This window comes from Carcharodon carcharias, chromosome 5 (assembly GCF_017639515.1).
Source record: "Carcharodon carcharias isolate sCarCar2 chromosome 5, sCarCar2.pri, whole genome shotgun sequence".
NCBI lineage: Eukaryota > Metazoa > Chordata > Chondrichthyes > Lamniformes > Lamnidae > Carcharodon > Carcharodon carcharias.
Genome location: NC_054471.1, coordinates 73,286,720 through 73,301,497, shown reverse-complemented (window position 1 = coordinate 73,301,497; position 14,778 = coordinate 73,286,720). Strand labels below are relative to the sequence as shown.

The 14,778-nt window shown below is 42.8% G+C and overlaps 1 protein-coding gene, 1 long non-coding RNA gene and 1 other non-coding gene across 4 annotated transcripts in view; 1 reads left to right on the top strand and 2 right to left on the bottom strand.

The window, feature by feature from the left end:
• The window catches only part of ifngr1l (interferon gamma receptor 1-like), a 106,837-nt gene that overhangs the window by 9,284 nt on the left and 82,775 nt on the right, over positions 1-14,778 (top strand). The gene's annotated exons all lie outside the window — the stretch shown is intronic.
• LOC121278200 overlaps positions 1-14,778 on the bottom strand; it is a 114,864-nt gene that overhangs the window by 48,011 nt on the left and 52,075 nt on the right. The window lies entirely within an intron of this gene.
• LOC121278516 lies at positions 12,899-13,005 on the bottom strand. Its single transcript, XR_005943180.1, has one exon. It is a non-coding gene; the product is annotated as a U6 spliceosomal RNA (small nuclear RNA).

Genomic DNA, 14,778 nt, shown 5'->3' with positions numbered 1-14,778 from the left:
GGATTCAATGGTCATGGCAGTGGACCCGTCCACTAGCTGGTGAGCCGGTGGACCCACTGCAGCCATTTCTGGGTGCCTCGACACAATTGAAAGCAAATCTGGTACCTTGTGGCATTCCTTCATGGATGAAGATTTTAGGAAGGTTGTACTCATCTGTTGCCACCCTGTTAGTGGCTCATTAGGGCTATCGGTGACCAGCAGATTTTCCCATAGTGAGTGCAGGTGAAGATGTAGTCGCTGCTGGGGCAATTGGATCTATCCTTCTCCTTCTTTTCTCTTTCTTGCTCGCTCTTCACTCAATCTCAAAGGTGTCTGTAGCACTCTCAGTGTGGCATCTCCAGGCACCATGACCTGTGGCCTCCACTTCCCACTGGCAATGGTTGATGTGGTACACAGAGAGCGACTTCATCAGGGGATCCTTGAAATATTTCCGTGGGGCCCCTCTCTTCTGTATACGAGTGGTCAGCTATCCATACAACGTGATCTTGAGCGGGCAGCTGTTGTCTGTCCGAGCAACATGACCACCCAACACAGTTGGCTTTGCAAGAGGATGGCTGCGACTCTGGTGATGTAGGCTATTTCCAGGACTTCAATGTTTGTGATGCAGTCCTGCCAGCAGACCTTGAAGATGCTGTGGAGGCAAGGCTATTGGAAGTACTCTAGAAGGTGTGCATGATAGCGGTATAGGACCCATGACTTGGCACCATACAGAAGGGTGGTGAAGACTACAGCTTTGTACACTTTGAGTTTGGCCTGTACCTGGTTGGCAACAGGGTTCCTGGGTCCTTCAGAGGTGGAGGTCCCACCTCCAAGAGCTGCCAACCAAGCAAGAGGCTGCCAAGCAGGCTTTTCCAATCTATTATGTGGCCATTTTAAAAATTCTTCCTCCCTTCCTAATGGCACTGCAAGTGTATCTACAACATATGGACTGCAGCAGTTTAAGAAGACAGCTCACCACCACCTAATTCCCAAGGACAGTTAGGGATGGCCAATAAATGCTGACCTTGCCAGTGACACTTAGACCCAATGAACAAGTAAAAGACAACAAAAAATATGCTGCTCTTTCTTTGATTTAAGCCAATGCATGAAGATAAAAGGATTGATGAAGGATAACATTAAGTGCAAAGTAATTTAAATACGCTTCATGTGAGAGCAGCATGATGGCATTACAGCTAAAATGCCTGCTTTATAACCAGGTGGCAACAGATTTGAATTTCAGAGTTGCCTGGCACTCAAATCAAGCAGATATGAACACAAATGCACTAGCAACCTGTTTGGAATAATCATAGTAACAACTTGACATATTTCTAAATGGAGGGCAATAGAAATGCCAAAATTTAAATACCTGTAGAATGCACAGGAAGATGGAGAGCAAACGGTTAGTGATCGCACAAAAATAAGACATTTTTGGGCAGAAATCAGGATATGTACACCAACTTCTGGGTGCAAAGTCCTGCACCTGATGTGTCATGGTCGCCACAATTAATAGTCTTCGCTATTTTTAGGCTTCCCTCAGGCCAGCATTAGAACAGTACTGGCCTGGTTTTAATATGCAAAGACACATGTTTCAGAATCATTCTCCACTATTTTTAAAAAACTAGGTGCCACATGTGGCATGCAAGCTGCAACTAGCATTGGGAGCATTTGGGCTGTGTAACTAGTAATTAAACAGGCCCCTGAATCAGTCAGGGCCCCACAAAGATCCCATGATGTTTAAGTATCATTGTCTAGTAAAAGAGAGAGACAAGGCAAACACTGCTTCTGCCGACTAATTTTTGTCCCCAGTTCTACAGTGGAAGTAGCAGGCTGCAGAAATTTTTTTTTCTAAAAACTTACATTTATGCGGCATCAGGAGGAATGGAATCGCTGCAATTGAATACACGCGCTATAGGCTATTGCTGGCCCTTGATTGCGGCCTCTAATCCACCTCACACCACCACCAACCATCCCCCCACCCACCCCCCCCCCCCCCCCCCCCCACTGCCGCCGCCGCCATTCTCATCCCCATCTTCCAGCACTTACCTGACAGCCACTACCGACAAGGCAGGTGATATAAATTGCTCTTGCAGGCCCTGGCAGCCCACAGTTTTTATTAAAATTAGGCCTCATTAAGGCCACTTTAAAAAGATTCTCTTCCAGTGTGCACTGCAGTGACATTGCCCATTTTGCATCCTTAGTCGGGAATTAACCCGTTTCTACCCATTTGAATAAGAAGAGGTGCAGATGAGATTCACTAGAATGATACAGGAGATGAGGGGTTTCAGGTTCATGGAGGGACTGGAGAATCTGGGATTATTCTCCTTAGAGCAGCAATGTTGATAGGAGGTTTGATAGAGCAGTCAAAATCATGAAGGGTTTCAATAGAGAAAAATAAAGAAAAACCCTTCCCAGTGGCAGAAGAATCAGTAACTACAGGGCCAAGACCTGGAATGCACTGCCTGAAGGGGTAACAGAAGCAGATTCAATTCTGACTTTCAAAGGGGTAAATATTTGAAAGGGGAAAATTTACAAGGCTATGGGGAAGGAGCAGGGAAGTGAGGCAAATTGGATTGTTCTTTCAAGAATCCAGCACAGGCACGCTGGCCTCAGTGGCCTCCAACTTCGCTGCATTGATCTATAATACAATTATTTATTTAATCCATTCATTCATTAACAAAAAACATTTAAATGATGGCGATTTTCTCCTTAGAATAGAGAAAGGTTAAGGAGAGAATTAATAAAGGTTTTGACAGAGTAGATGGACTGCTGCTTCCATTGGCAGTCAGGGGTTGGACAATTTGGATAACTCTTATACTGTCGTTGCCGTGTTACAGTTCACTCAGGTAGTCAGAGTTGCTGGGGCCACGTGGGCTTTTACATCTGAGTTGTAGCCTGAAGTTATGGATAGTGATGGTAGAGGCTCTAAAGTTCTTTTCACTATATGGTTGACCAGAAATCTCTCCCGGTCTTACTGCCTGACACTCAATCTGTTTGGCTATGGTATGAACGAACCTTCCATGGCCATCAAGTCCTGGGGTGGAACTCAAACCAGGGTGGGCTTGGTGGGAGATGGCAGGGATGGTCGCAGAGCCAACTGCAGCCCACGATCAGCTCCACACTGCCATTTTATGCAGACGGGCCAATTAAGGCCCGCCCAACGTAATACGTGAGTGGTTGCGTTGAGCGCTGCTGCCAGTATGGACGGTTGTGGGGGGGCGGGGGGGGGAGAGAGACTCAGGTCCAGCACTCTTTCGTGCAAGTGCGAAAGGGCACTTGAATTTCCCTGAGGCAGCATAAACTTGAGATTAATTACTTCATTAATGGCCTTAATAGGCCTTTCAATTATTGGTGGGCGCGTAGCCGACTCCAACGCGCGCCCGTCGAACGAAACAACGTGAGACTGTGTGATGATGTCGGGACGCACGCCCTACATCATCGCGTGTCATTTTACATTCCAGCATGTCAGGCCCGCCCCAGCAAGCTGAATGTAAAATCCTGGCCCAGGAGCTCCTGGCGCCACAAGACCTCCTCTGACATTGATATCCAGACTCAAATGACCTCCTTCAGTACATCTGAGTCTTGAATTGAAGAAACAGACTCACCATCATTAGCCTGGTTGAGAGCTACAAGTGGTTGCAAAATAGGGATGTAGATGATACACAAAAACAGGATGTGTTTGAAGTGACCTGAAGGGTAAAGAGGTAGATACAACAATCCATTTACTTTAGGAATTAAACTAACTAATGCTTTTGCTTTTTAATAATTGTGTGATTCTTTATTTTTTACCTCTAGTTGCATAATGCCACTGCCACAATGGATTTTCCACAAAGTTAATCTTTGCATTAAGGGTAAGGGTAAACTTCCAGCTAACAATATTATAGTGACACCAAGTGGCTTTTTATGGTATAAAGTGATATAATGATTTAGGTTCATTGATAGAGCAAAACTAGGCCACAATTTGAAGTTCAAACTCCCTGTATGTTGATGTCCAGAGACATAAGAACAGGTGCAGGCCATTCAGCCCCTCAAGTCTGATCCACCATTCAACCAGAACATGATTGGTCTGTACCTCAATCTGCTTGAAATCTCTTAATAGGTTAAATAAAACCAGAAAGTGCTGGAAATACTCATCGGATCTGGTGGCATCTGTGGAGAGAGAAACAGAATTAATGTTTTGAGGCGAATAGGACTCTACTTCAGAACTGAAGGAAAGTAGAAATGTGACAGGTTTTATGTCGTTGAAAGGGGAGGAAGAAGAAAAGGAAAGGTTTGGGCTAGGATAGAGGGCAGAAGAGATTAAGTGACAAAGATGTCATGGAACAAATAGCAAACGGGGTGGTAATGGTTGTGATGAAGAAACAAGTAGTTTGTCCAGAGTAAGTGTAAATGAAAGAATAACGAACAGCTCTGCCTAAAGCAAAAACATGAAAAACAAGATTCAAACTGGCACATGGCAAAAAACAATAGATCAAAATGGGGAAATGGGGAACGAGTTCATTAATGGTCTGAAATTGTTGAACTCAATGTTGAGTCCAGAAGGCTATAAAGTGCCTAATAGGAAGATGTTCCTCAAGATTCCATTCAGCTTCACTGGAACACTGCAGCAGGCCAAGAACAGGAACATGCATGTGAGAGTAAGGTAATGTATTAAAATGGCAAGCAACCGGACTCTCAGGATTATGCTTGCGCACTGAGCGGAGGTGTTCCAGAAAAGCGGTCACCCAATCTGTGTTTGGTCTCCCGAATGTACTTTTATTCTTCCCCTTTCTTTCATGTGATGTGGGCATCACTGGCAAGACCAGCATTTGTTGCCCAATATAATTTAGAAGAGAGTGCATGGTGAGCAGAAAATACAGTGAACTAAACTGAAAGAAATACAAGTAAACATCTTCACTTAGAAGGATTGTTTGGAGCCTTGGATGATGAGTAGAGAAAAGGTAAAAGGGCAGCTGTGATACCTACTGCAATTATATGGGAAGGTGCCAGGGAAGGAGATGAGGTATTGAAGGTGATTGAGGAGTGGACCAGGGTGTCATGGAGGGAATGGTGCCTTTGGAATGCTGGGAGGGAGGGGGGGGGGGGGGGAATGTGTTTGGTGGTGGCATCATGCTGGGAGAAGGGAATGGAATCCTTATGCAGTAACAAAGTGTAGTCAAGGGGTTGATTCCAATCCATTCTCCTAGTTTCTCCATCTCTTTTGCATTTGTTTTGATGACGCAAGCTTCCACAACAGGGCTTCTTTTTGCAGGCACTCAGTGCCCGATCAAGGGATCCAGCATTGGGATAAGGAGGGCGGCCCCCTGACAGCCACCTCCCTGCCCTTGCATCGGACACCACCTCCCCCGCTGACGACTCCCCCTTCCCACAACTTCCATCCCGCCCCCACTTACCTCTCCCCAGGGATCTAACGATGATCCCTGGTGAAGGCCCCAGTGTGTTATCGGCAGCAGCCACCACTCCCAGTGGCATTGCTCGTACTGAAGAGCTGCCAGCCTCTGTTTGGTCAGTAGCTCTCAGGGGATGGATATCCATCCGAATGGGGACTTAATCCAATGGGTGGCCAGGTAAGTGCCATTGGGCATTGGCTCATTGGGCTCTACAGAGTAAAACAACGTGGTGTTCCCATCAGTTCCAGGACCCCCAACACCAACACTAATTTCACTCAGTGAATCTTTGTAAAACCTAGTAAGGTCACAGTTCTGTTTGCAGGTTTGGTATCCACGGAGAGTATCGTGCAGATTGACTAAGATGCTGCCTGCTATTAGGAAACAAAAATATGGAAAAAGACTTAAAAATTGGAGTCTGTATTTGTTAGACCAGAGGAGATTAAATGATGATTTAATAGAAGCTTTTAAAATCATGGGACATAATGTATACAAAAACAGACAGTTTACAGTGGGGATGGGTCTGGAACAAAGGAACAGAGATAGAAGATTAAATGTAAGAGATTTAGGACAGAGAGCAGGAGGAACCTTATTTTTTAAATGTAGAAAACTGCGAAGTGTACACTTCCAGGGTTAATAACTGAAAGTGAGACCAGTCAATATTTAAGAATATTTTGGATTGGTGATTGAAGGAAAGGGAAATAAAGGAATATGGGAGCAGAGTGGACACATGGGTATTGACACTATTGCTCATGTGCAGGATAAACACTTACATGGGTGGGTGGGCTGAATGGCCTATTTCCAAGTTATGTAATTCTATACAACTTATATTTTAATTGAATACAATAGAGCCAAGCTATCCTTTAAATTTGGTGGGAGGTAATTACCCTAAGCAAGGTGTGTGACAAAATGATAAAGCTGTTCTTTATAAAGGGTGTCATCATTCCTATCCTGGACTTTGTGAAAACAAAGCAACACTATTTCATCCTGGTGCTGGTTCTCCAGGAGAAAAATTCAGGATTACGCTTGTGGATTGAACAAAGGTGTTCTGCAAATTGGTTAACCAAGCTGCACTTGGCCTCCACAATGTAGATGAGACTGCACTGTGAGCAGCTAATACAATTTACCAAATTGGAAGCTTGCAGTCCCCTCAACCTTGCAGAGGCAAAACACAGATTAGGTAACCACTTTGTGGAACACTTGCATTTCGTGTGACCCCAAGTTTCCTGTTGCTTTCCTTTTAATTCTCTACCCTACTTCCACTCTGACCTCACCCATCTTTTTTACTTTACTTGTCCCATTATCATCTCCTTCTGTCTTGGATCATCATCCCAATTTCCCCAAGTCTGCAAGCTAGAAAATAAGTCCTTAAGTGCAGCATACCCCATGGCAATTCATAGTTAATACATTTACTTTGGAGCTAATAACCATGGAATGATGGATTCCTGAAATTCAGGAAGCGGTTCAGTAATTAGAGAGGGAGGGATTATATACATTTCAGGGGATTGTTATACTTCTATGAGATATTTAATGATAATTTAATTTCTGTGCTGGCGCACTACATTTAAGCAACAATTGTGATATATCTGTGGCTTTCTCATGCGTATTTGAGGGTGCTTTGAGGTTTGACAGTGTGAAAATATCTCTAGGAAGTGCTCTTTGATTTCACACCCACAATAGCTTAAGTGTAAACAGCTGGAAAACAACTTTCTTTCTAAGTTTTGATAACAAAAATGAACAATCTCTGCAGTTTTGAAAAGTTGATTTTCCTTTTCATACTGCCCAATTATTATTTGGCGTTGAGGAGGGTGGAATCAGAAAACAGAGTGGGAACCTGTTAAAATAGCTCCGTTTCAGTCAGGAGAGGGTTTAATTTAAACAGCCCTGATTTCTCATCTCACCACCCGTCCGTTAACAGAAAGATGCTTTGATTTTGATTTCCCCCTTTATAACTGGTGGCATGTTTCTCAACCCCTCAGTTTTGGTGTGATCCAATTTTCTGATAATAACCCCACAACAAACTCAGAGGGGTAGTTTATTTGTACACACTCAAACACAAGAGGAGGGTAGCAATGTGGCCTCCTTTTCATTCATACAATAAAGGAGGGATAGAGAAAAGAAAGAGGTACAGAGCCAAGACCACAGACAAAATTAGAATTATTGTTTCCTCCCATTTCTATATTCACTAGCATGTGGGACTGGGAGTAATCCTGTGATTACTGCTTTAGAGGTCCTGCTTTTCAATCTTTTTCCTAGCTCCCTGAAATCTGCTTTCAGGACCTCATCCCTCTTTGTACCTATGTTGCTGGTACTGATGTGGACCATGATCTCTGGCTGTTCACCTTCCCCCAAAAGGATGTCCTGCAGCTGCTTAGTGACATCCCTGACCCTGGCACCGGGGATGCAGCATACCAACCTAGAGTCATGTCTACGGCAGCAAAAATGTCTGTCTGTTCCCCTATCAATTGAATCTCCTACACTATATCACTTCCAATCCTCCTACTCACCTGTGCAGCTGAACCACCCGTGCTGCCACGAACTTGGCTCTTGCCACATTCCCCTGAGAAACCATCACCCTCACCAGTATCTGTTTGAACGGTACCCCATTTAGCATGGTGGCAGTGCCACACAACAAAATGGAGGATATCCTCAATGTAAAGACAGGACTTTGTCTTCTCAAGCACTGTGCAGTGGTCACCCCTACCAATACTTTTATGGACAAATGCACCTGCAACAGGTAGATTGGTGAGGATGAGGTCAAGTAGGTTTTTCCCTCACCGCCTGCCACGCACCCAGTCTAGCAGCTATGTCATTTAGGACTCTGCCAGCTAGGTCAGAAGTGCTGCTACCGAGCCACTCTTGATAATGGACATTGAAGCATCCAGAGTACATTCTGTGTCCTAGCCACCCCCAGTGCTTCCTTGAAGTGGTGTTCAACATGGAGGAGCACTGATTCATCAGCAGAAATTGCGAGATGGAGGGGGACAGGTGTGTGGCGCAGCAAGTGGTTTCATTGCCCAAGTTTGACCTGGTATCATGAGACTTCATGACATCCAGAGTCAATGGTAATAGCAGTGTCTGCAACATAAGCTGTAAGGTATGATTCGGTGAGTATGACTATGTCAGGCTGCTGCTTGACTAGTCTGTGGGGCAGCTCTCCCAATTTTGGCACAAGCCCCCAGATGTTTGTAAGGATGACTCAGCCGTTGTTGTTTTTGGTGCCTAGGTCAATGCTGAGTGATCCGTCTAGTTTCATTCCTTTTTGTAGTGGTTTGATACAACTGAGTGGCTTTCTAGGCCATGCTGGGCCATTTCAGACTCAACCAGAGTCATCTCTAGAATCACTTCTAGGCCGGACCAGGTAAGGATGGTAGATTTCCTTACCTAACGAGGCATTAGTGAACCAGATAGATTTTTTACAACAATGGTCACTATTCCAAATTTAGTAATTGAATTTAAATTCCACCAGTTGCCATGATAGGATTTGAACATATGTCCCCAGAGCATTAGCCTGGGCCTCTGGAATACTAGGCTGGTGATATTACCACTATGCCATGGCCTCCCATTCTCCCTTCACTCAGGGTCCATGGAATTCTCTACCCAAGAGGGCTGTGGAAGCTCAGTCATTGACGATGTTCAGGACAGGGATCAATAGATTTCTGGGTGCTAATGACATCAAGGGATAGGGGGATAGCCTGGGAAAATGGAGTTGAAGTAAACAATCAGCCATGATCTAGTTGAATGGCGGAGCAGGCACAAGGGGTTGAATGGCCTATGGCCCGATGTTCCAGACACTCCAATAGAGTACTTCGAAGTGAGTGTGTACTACCCAAAGGAGCTGCCATCTGTACAAGGGTTAATCTGTGTGATTCTGAATTTGCAACATCCTGCAGTAGGTGAAAACATTTATTGTTATATGACAGGCTGAAAACCTTAATGCTTTTGTACCTAAGAGTACAGCACACATAATTGATAACTTGATTCTCACTTTATCCACCATGTTAAACATTTAACCCCTTCATCACTGGCGCAGAGCATCATTGGTGTGAACCATCTGCAAGGTGCACTGCAACAACTCTCAAAAGTTTCATCAACAGCACCTCCCAAGCCTGCGACCTCTAAGGTCAAGGATGCATGGGAACACCAGCACCTGCAAATTCCCCTCCAAGTCACACACCATCCTGACCTGGAAATATATAGTCACTGGGCTAAAATTGTGAAACTCCTGAGCTAACAACACTGTAACTCTTTCAAGTACAAACACGTTTCCATCTGTTTTTCAGATGATGTTACATTGTTTCATAGTTTGCCATTGTGAGATTTGAACTCTTGATCTTTGGGTTACAAACCCAGTACCATAACCACTTGGCTATTTAGGCCAAGCTTAACAACACTGTAACTTTTTCAAGTACAAACCCGTTTCCATCTGTTTCAGATGAAGTTACATTGTTTCATAGTTTGCCATTGTGAGACTTGAACTCTTGATCTTGGGGTTACAAACCCAGTACCATAACCACTTGGCTATTTAGGCCAAGCCTAACAACACTGTAACTCTTTCAAGTACAAACCTGTTTCCATCTGTTTCAGATGAAGTTACATTGTTTCACAGTTTGCCATTGTGAGATTTGAACTCTTGATCTTGGGGTTACAAGCCCAGTACCATAACCACTTGGCCATTTAGGCCAGAAGATGTAACTCTTTCGAGTACAAACCCGTTTCCATTTGTTTCAAATGAAGTTACATTGTTTCATAGTTTTCCATTCTGAGATTTGAACTCTTGATCTTGGGGTTACAAACCCAGTACCATAACCACTTGGCTATTTAGGCCAAGCCTAACAACACTGTAACTCTTTCGAGTACAAACACGTTTCCATCTGTTTCAGATGAAGTTACATTGTTTCATAGTTTGCCATTGTGAGATTTGAACTCTTGATCTTGGGGTTACAAACCCAGTACCATAACCACTTGGCTATTTAGGCCAAGCCTAACAACACTGTAACTCTTTCAAGTACAAACCTGTTTCCATCTGTTTCAGATGAAGTTACATTGTTTCACAGTTTGCCATTGTGAGATTTGAACTCTTGATCTTGGGGTTACAAGCCCAGTACCATAACCACTTGGCCATTTAGGCCAGAAGATGTAACTCTTTCGAGTACAAACCCGTTTCCATTTGTTTCAAATGAAGTTACATTGTTTCATAGTTTTCCATTCTGAGATTTGAACTCTTGATCTTGGGGTTACAAACCCACTACCATAACCACTTGGCTATTTAGGCCAAGCTTTTAATAAGGTAACTCTTTCGAGTACAAACCCATTTCTATCTGTTTCAGATTAAGTTACATTGTTTCATAGTTTGCCATTGTGAGATTTGAACTCTTGATAGCTTTGCCATTGTGAGATTTGAACTCTTGATCTTAGGGTTACAAACCCAGTACCATAACCACTTGGCTATTTAGGCCAAGCTCTTACATTGTTTCATAGTTTTGCCATTGTGAGATTTGAACTCTTGATCTTGGGGTTACAAACCCAGTACCATAACCACTTGGCTATTTAGGCCAAGCGTGAAATGTTTTGTACTATTATGAAGGACTTGCTCAAATCAGCCCAAAACTTGTAAATGGAAACAAGGATTTGTCGCGATTTGAACCCAGGGCGTTCTGTTTACTAAACAGACGCTTTAACCAACTAAGCCACAGAGACCAAGTGCCACATACAGCAGTAACTCTTTCAAGTACAAACCCGTTTCCATCTGTTTCAGATGAAGTGACATTGTTTCATAGTTTGCCATTGTGAGATTTGAACTCTGGATCTTGGGGTTACAAGCCCAGTACCATAACCACTTGGCTATTAGGCCAAGCTTAACAACACTGTAACTCTTTCGAGTACAAACATGTTTCCATCTGTTCCTATTCAGATGAAGTTACATTGTTTCATGGTTTGCCATTGTGAGATTTGAACTCTTGATCTTAGGGTTACAAATCCAGTACCATAATCACTTGGCTATTTAGGCCAAGCTCTTAAATTGTTTCATAGTTTTGCCATTGTGAGATTTGAACTCTTGATCTTGGGGTTACAAACCCAGTACCATAACCACTTGGCTATTAGGCCAAGCTTAACAACACTGTAACTCTTTCGAGTACAAACATGTTTCCATCTGTTCCTATTCAGATGAAGTTACATTGTTTCATGGTTTGCCATTGTGAGATTTGAACTCTTGATCTTGGGGTTACAAATCCAGTACCATAATCACTTGGCTATTTAGGCCAAGCTCTTAAATTGTTTCATAGTTTTGCCATTGTGAGATTTGAACTCTTGATAGTTTTTGCCATTGTGAGATTTGAACTCTTGATCTTAGGGTTACAAACCCAGTACCATAACCACTTGGCTATTTAGGCCAAGCTCTTAAATTGTTTCATAGTTTTGCCATTGTGAGATTTGAACTCTTGATCTTGGGGTTACAAACCCAGTACCATAACCACTTGGCTATTTAGGCCAAGCTCTTCATAGTTTGCCATTGTGAGATTTGAACTCTTGATAGTTTTGCCATTGTGAGATTTGAACTCTTGATCTTAGGGTTACAAACCCAGTACCATAACCACTTGGCTATTTAGGCCAAGCTCTTACATTGTTTCATAGTTTTGCCATTGTGAGATTTGAACTCTTGATCTTGGGGTTACAAACCCAGTACCATAACCACTTGGCTATTTAGGCCAAGCTTAACAACACTGTAACTCTTTCGAGTACAAACCCGTTTCCATCTGTTTCAGATGAAGTTACATTGTTTCATAGTTTGCCATTGTGAGATTTGAACTCTTGATCTTGGGGGTTACAAACCCAGTACCATAACCACTTGGCTATTTAGGCCAAGCTCTTAAATTGTTTCATAGTTTTGCCATTGTGAGATTTGAACTCTTGATCTTGGGGTTACAAGCCCAGTACCATAACCACTTGGCTATTAGGCCAAGCTTAACAACACTGTAACTCTTTCGAGTACAAACCCATTTCCATCTGTTTCAGATGAAGTTACATTGTTTCATAGTTTGCCATTGTGAGATTTGAACTCTTGATCTTGGGGTTGCAAGCCCAGTACCATAACCACTTGGCTATTTAGGCCAAGCAAGAAGATGTAACTCTTTCGAATACAAACATGTTTCCATCTGTTTTTTTCAGATGAAGTTACATTGTTTCATAGTTTGCCAGTGTCAGATTTGAACTCTTGATCTTGGGGTTGCAAGCCCAGTACCATAACCACTTGGCTATTTAGGCCAAGCAAGAAGATGTAACTCTTTTGAGTACAAGCCCGTTTCCATCTGTTTCAGATGAAGTTACATTGTTTCATAGTTTGCCATTGTGAGATTTGAACTCTTGATCTTGGGGTTACAAACCCAGTACCATAACCACTTGGCTATTTAGGCCAAGCAAAAGCCAGAGGAGACTCTCTTAGAGCCAGAATTGAACCAGCAACCTAAGGATACCAGCTAGGACAATCATCTAACAGTACTCCGTGCTACCAGCTGAGCTATCAAAGGGGAGCCCTAAATATGGAACGCTTCACGAATTTGCATGTCATCCTTGCGCAGGGGCCATGCTAATCTTCTCTGTATCGTTCCAATTTTAATATATGTGCTGCCGAAGCGAGCACCAAATCCATGTAACTCTTTCGAGTACAAACACATTTCCATCTGTTCCTATTCAGATGAAATTACATTGTTTCATAATTTGCCATGGTGAGATTTGAACTCTTGATCTTGGGGTTACAAACCCAGTACCATGACCACTTGGCTATTTAGGCCAAGCTTAACAACACTGTAACTCTTTCGAGTACAAACCCATTTCCATCTGTTTCAGATGAAGTTACATTGTTTGCCATTGTGAGATTTGAACTCTTGATCTTGGGGTTACAAACCCAGTACCATGACCACTTGGCTATTTAGGCCAAGCTTAACAACACTGTAACTCTTTCGAGTACAAACCCATTTCCATCTGTTTCAGATGAAGTTACATTGTTTGCCATTGTGAGATTTGAACTCTTGATCTTGGGATTACAAACCCAGTACCATAACCACTTGGCTATTTAGGCCAAGACTACACAAAGCACCATCTCAGCTCCAGTTGGAGTACAGTATTGTATCCAATTCTGGACACCACATTTGAGGAAGTAAGTGAAGGCTTTGGAAGAGTTTTACCAGTACGTTTGCAAGGATGAGGGATTACAGATAGAAGCTGGGTTGTTCTGAGAGTAACTCTTTTGAGTACAAACACATTTCCATCTGTTCCTATTCAGATGAAGTTACATTATTTCATAGTTTGCCATTGTGAGATTTGAACTCTTGATCTTGGGGTTACAAACCCAGTACCATAACCACTTGGCTATTTAGGCCAAGCCGAACTCTTGATTGTAACTCTTTCGAGTACAAACACGTTTCCATCTGTTTTAGATGAAGTTACATTGTTTCATAGTTTGCCATTGTGAGATTTGAACTCTTGATCTTGGGGTTACAAGCCCAGTACCATAACCACTTGGCTATTTAGGCCAAGCTTAACAACACTGTAACTCTTTCGAGTACAAACATGTTTCCATCTGTTTTTTTCAGATGAAGTTACATTGTTTCATAGTTTGCCATTGTGAGATTTGAACTCTTGATCTTGGGGTTACAAACCCAGTACCATGACCACTTGGCTATTTAGGCCAAGCTTAACAACACTGTAACTCTTTTGAGTACAAACACGTTTCCATCTGTTTTTCAGATGAAGTTACATTGTTTCACCAGTGTGAGATTTGAACTCTTGATCTTAGGGTTACAAGCCCAGTACCATTACCACTTGGCTATTTAGGCCAAGCCTAAACCCAGTACCATTACCACTTGGCTATTTAGGCCAAGCTAACACGTTTCCATCTGTTGCTATTTAGATGAAGTTACATTGTTTCATAGTTTGCCAGTGTGAGATTTGAACTCTTGATCTTAGGGTTACAAATCCAGTACCATAACCACTTAGCTATTGAGGCCAAGCAAAGTAACTCTTTTGAGTACAAGTCCGTTTCCATCTGTTTCAGATGAAGTTACATTGTTTCATAGTTTGCCATTGTGAGATTTGAACTCTTGATCTTGGGGTTACAAACCCAGTACCATAACCACTTGGCTATTTAGGCCAAGCTTAACAACACTGTAACTCTTTTGAGTACAAACCTGTTTCCATCTGTTTCAGATGAAGTTACATTGTTTCATAGTTTGCCATTGTGAGATTTGAACTCTTGATACTCTTTTGAGTAAACCTGTTTCCATCTGTTTCAGATAAAGTTACATTGTTTCATAGTTTGCCATTGTGAGATTTGAACTCTTGATCTTAGGGTTACAAACCCAGTACCATAACCACTTGGCTATTTAGGCCAAGCTAAAGCCAGAGGAGACTCTCT